The sequence below is a fragment of the Meleagris gallopavo genome, chromosome 9, assembly GCF_000146605.3.
Source record: "Meleagris gallopavo isolate NT-WF06-2002-E0010 breed Aviagen turkey brand Nicholas breeding stock chromosome 9, Turkey_5.1, whole genome shotgun sequence".
In the NCBI taxonomy this organism is placed as follows: Eukaryota; Metazoa; Chordata; class Aves; order Galliformes; family Phasianidae; genus Meleagris; species Meleagris gallopavo.
Genome location: NC_015019.2, coordinates 130,908 through 136,143, shown reverse-complemented (window position 1 = coordinate 136,143; position 5,236 = coordinate 130,908).

The following is a 5,236-nucleotide window of genomic DNA, read 5'->3' as shown; positions in this document are numbered from 1 at the left end:
TTTAAAGGGAAAGAGGAGTCTAAGATGCAAACAGCATCTCCTGAGATGGGAAGCAGAAAATACTCCTAGCACATTTTCTAAGAACTCAGAAAAAGAAGTTCCTTCTAGACTGTAGCTACAGACACTGAAGTTGGAATCCTCATCTGCAGATATGATCTGTTTTTTCAGCCCAGAATCATCCTGTCTGATCTCACTGGGAGATTCCGGGTATGTGGTACTTCTGAAGTTGAAGAAGTGTGTAAATATGGTCTCAGAATAGGAGGTTTGGTTCTTACACAACACTCTATGTCTGTCATTTCAAGCAATGAAAGTGTCAAAGAGTAACCTATGGTTTCTCCATAGCTTAACACAGACGAAGCCTGAAACTATTCCCTCTGTTCTGTGTGTAAACAGAGTTTGTGCAAACTCTTTCCCCACAGAAAGAAATGAGCTCCTCCATCCAAACGCCATGTGACTTAAGGCAGCAGGTAAGGAGCTCACCTCCGGAGGCAGTGAGCAAACAGAAACAATGATTATGTGGCAACGCAACCAAGAAACAATTTGGTAGCAAGCCACGCACCTGCAAGGATCAGCCACAGCCCAGCAATGAGGCTCAATGGTGTTTGCTGAGAGCTGAGAGCACACGGCCACTTGTCATAAGTGCAGCAGCTCAAGAAGCTTCCAAATGCAGCCAAGGATTTATGCCTGCAAGAGGGGAATAATTGATATTTGCCCCCATCCACACCTGCAGCTCCCCAGGTGGGAGCAGTGCCATGAGGTCAGGCAGAACCAAGAGTATCCAGAGGGATTTGAGTCTCGTTTCCTTGTAACAAGGCTGAGACAGAAGACCAGGTAAGGATATGTTAAAAATAAGCAAGAAATACAAAAGCAGAAGCTGGGTGTTTTTGTTGTCCTGGGATCACCCTGAAATAGCAGGTGTGACTCAGGATATCCAACCCCAACAGCCCTGCACTGCACTCACTGACATGGGCATAGTGAAGACCCAGCACATAGGACATAAATAAAATAAAGGCAGGCTATATGCGTGGCCTAATCCAGTTACAACCTTAACATGCACTTTCCCTCTTCGAAAGCAGCTCCCTCCCATTTGCTCCTTGCAAACCTGGAGAGGTGCTTGGCAGCAGAGGCAATGCAACCCTGCAGGAACACTTTGGACTGACCCCCAGAGCTCCCCACCTCGGGTGCAGGGCTGGTTGTTACCAGCACAATGCTTGTGGCTCACATTTATAAAACCTGTTCCTTCCTTGCGTCCCCAGCACCTCACTATAAAACACCTCTCTCTTTCCATTTCCCCCTATTCTTTGCTTCTTTCCTAGGCTGGCAGCACAGCTGTAAGCACATCCATGCATCTCTCAGAGCAGGGCAGCTGCATGCTGTGGAGCAGAACTGCAATTTCCTATCTACTAGCAGTAGAAAAGAGAGATGTGCTTAGAGATAGCTTACTTACTTAGAGAGAACTTCAGCTTTGAAAAGTTCACAGGTATTTCAGCACTGTTCTTTGTCTGGTCATCCTAGGGCAAATTAACATGGGTGTTCCCAGTTTCTGTGGATAGCTTTGTTATCTTGCTGCTCTGTTTGATGTTTCTTGCTGTGCTCCTGTAAAAATGGGTGTCATCCCAGCAATCACAGGCACTCAGCCCCTGTGTGGACCTTCTGCTGGGGCTCTGATAGCCTGGAAGCTGCTTTCAAGCTTTTGTCTCTGCTTATGGCTCTTGCACTACACTGTCAGACAGTGGGAATGGCAGCTGTGTGGTGTTTAAGGGACTCCGTAGGTGAGGTCTGCTGGTTGCAGACAGTGACACAGGGAGAGCACAAGATAGCATCTGCTTTCAGTAAAACATTTATTATTTACTGTTTCAGTATTTCCTGTGGTTTATGGGATGTTGTGGCTAGGAGCTCTCACCAACAGCTCTTCCATGAGACTGATCTGTACTCTCACAAATCTTATATGAACAAAACAAGTAAACCACAATGAATCTCTCCTGGAGACCTGGCTTGGCCTTTGCAATACCTAAAATTCATTCTGGAACAGAGCTGTGTTGTGTAATCCCACCTGGCTGCAGGTAGCTGAGCTGGCTCTGTGCTCACAGCTCTGCCCTGAGTTCTGGTCCCTTGGCTCTGACCCTGTGTGCTCTCAGCATGGCTTCTCCCATGCCAATCGAGGCCTTGCAGCTTAGGAATTTTTTTGTTTGCTTTAATCCTCGACTGAAGCTATTTTCTGGTGTTTGGTGACACAACGTTCCAGCAAAGAGAGGCTGTAGGGCTGTTATCCAGAACAACAGGGCAGGCTTGCCACCAGCTGAGCAAGGGAAGTGCCAGTGCTGAGATAAAGGCTCCTTTGGAGCTGCAGCTGGAGGAGTGGAGATGCCTACAGAAGGCAATTCAGAAATTCAGGCATGGGCCCTCTGCTCCATCTGTGTGGTCCGTGCTGTGTGCTGTAGAGAATGGGGGTATCCAGCAGCAGCATGGGTTGGGCAGCGCTTTATAGCTGGTAGTGATGTCTCCTGGAGGCTTTGCAGAATGAAAATGCCCCTTACACATGGAAAATAGGTATTTATCGACTGAGGAGAAGGTTGTGTTTTCCTGTGAAGGTAGATGGAAGGATTTGGTATTCATAACTGGGAGAAAAAAAAAAAGAAAAGAGGGCAAAATAAAAACCTGGAAGATGCACTTTGTCAATGACCTATGAGCCTGCTCTGTCCAGGGGGCTCAGCAGCAAAAGCTGAGTCTCCCTCCCACGCTAAGATACTTAGCAAGACTATTGTTTAAAATAATTACTTGAGCTTTCTTTCTAGGAGCAAATGCCAGCCAGGGCTGGGGAAAAGGCTTTTGTATGGAAAGAACAGGACATCTTAGCCATGGCCCTGCAGAAAAACATGTTTGTGTGCCCATATCCCAAAAATGACTTGCCTGCAGCTATTTGCATTAGATTCAGTTATTCGCTGTTTAGCCAAGAAACGAGACTATCCAACCCCAGGTGGGGCTTGATGTGGAGTCCTCCTTAGTGAGATTACTGAGAATGGGGACATCAGGGAGATGGTGCTGTATGGAGAGCTGTGCTGAGCCTGCTGAGCGTGGGTTGGGTTTGCCTTGGAACCTCAGTGATGCCGTAGATGTGGCACTGAGCAACATGGTCACTGGGGATGGATTGGTGGTTGGATGATCTTGGTGGTCTTTTCCAAACCTTGGTGATTATGTGATTCTATTCTGTGATTCGTGCGTGCTGGGAAATCAGAGCTTTGCATCTTGGAGAGAGGCAGCAGTGCAGTGTGTGCTTTGCAGCCACAGCAGTAACGGGCAGCTGGGAAAGTGAGTTTCTCTCCCACAGGAATTTGACATTTCAACCTTTCTGTTTAGGAGAAGACTTACTGGCTTTAAGCAATCTTTCCACGGTGATGCTGCATTTGCATCGGAGCGCTGTGCATCTCCGTTCACGCACAATTTCCTTACCCATGCCATGTTACCTTCTTTCAAGCCTGACTGCAGACTGTGGGATTCCGGGCACATCTGAGCACCAACCTGGTTGTTACATGTTACCATCCTTGAGTCAAAGGGCCCAGCGCTGCCTTGTGGTTCCTATGCCATAAGCTGTAGCTCTGGATTGCTCAGGGAGAGGTCTTAGGATGCCTTTTTTTGGCAGGAATGACAAAGATGCAAAGAATGATGGAACAGGGTGAGTGTCTTGGGATGATCCTGGCACGATGGGGATTTTCCCAGTAATGAAGTGCAGGTGGTGCTCTGAGCACAACATGTTTGAATTATACCAGGGCTTAGTGTTCCTTCCTGGAAAATGCGTTCCTCTCCCCAGCTTCCTTCCATTGATCAGATGAAACAAATGAACTCCTGCAACTGCTGTAACAAGGTATTTGAAGGCAAACAGAGTTGCTGGGCAAATAGTATCGAAGCCAATACTAATTAGTCCCTTGGGAACATCCTATTACAGAACAAGGCAGATGTCTGAGTATTGCATTGGGAGTGTGCAGTGTTGATCTGATCACTGCAGTCTTCCTTCTGCAGACCCCAGTTGCAGCAGAAGCCAGCAGTGGCTTCCTCCAAGTGAAATGCAGTATTTTTCAAGGGCTTCTAATAAATCCCAAGGCTTTTCTCAGCCAGAATCAGCCAGACACTCAAAGCTCAAACAGTGGCACTATATTCTAGATCCAGAATTAGACAGGATCTGAATGGAGATCCAAATCCTACTCTGAAACTGTTGGTAAACCCCAGCAAGCCGTACTTTTGTGTTGAAAGGAAAACAAAAGCATGCATTGGTTGGCGTTGGTAGAGCAGAAACAAATCTGTCTTCTCAAATCTGCTGACATCTTTATTGGGATAACACGAACGAATGCACCACACTTGCCAGTGCAGCACAGAGTGGCAGTAGAAGATAGAAAATGATGTGAAAAGGGATGACAGAGTGCTTGGCAGCATGCACTGGGCTGTCCTTTGCCCTGCCTTCAATGCAAATTGTACTTTTGAGGAAGATGTATCCGAGAAGCAAGCCCAAATCTGACTGTCCATCTGGGAAAGGAGCAATGGGGAAAGACTGGGGGCAATGATGGGTCCCCTGCAGCAGCCCTTCCCATTGTCCCCAGAGCTCTGCAGGAGCTGAGAGGGTCTTTGACCTGAAGTATTTACTAGAAGCCTGAGAAACCTTTGCTTCCCATTTAGTTCTTCCATAGCATCTGGGCTCTCTATCAGTATTGTGGACAGAGAACTCACAAGGAAAGCAGCAGGAGCTAAGGGTGAAAAATACCCTCTGCCTTTTAGCCTCTGTTTGCTGGGAAAGTGACTGATTTTCTTGGCAAATGCCACCAAAAGAATATCTGTGACAGAATTTGCTCTAACGGACGTAAACTGTGTTGTGCCCCTTTGGCCTGTTGCACCCTCAGATGATTTCACCACTTTACCATCCAGCCCTTAGGATAACATTTAATGCACGCATGCTAAGCCAAGCAGTGCAAAGGTGCATAAAGCCTGCTAAAGGGCAACACTGCATCATCTGTTTCTAGACTGTCTCCTCCCAAAAATGCAAGCAAATAGCACAGTGGGCTGAGATGGTGGAATTTTCAGGATAGGGAGTAGAAATGCATTGACACTGCTGATGTGATTTGGCAAACAGGGCAAAATGACGTGGGCTTCTCTCTTCATTCTTGTGCATTGCACTCTCATGCATTGTGCAGGTTTTACTTTGTCAGTCGTTTTTAAAAGCAACCAGCAACTTCTGGGAATGCTGAGT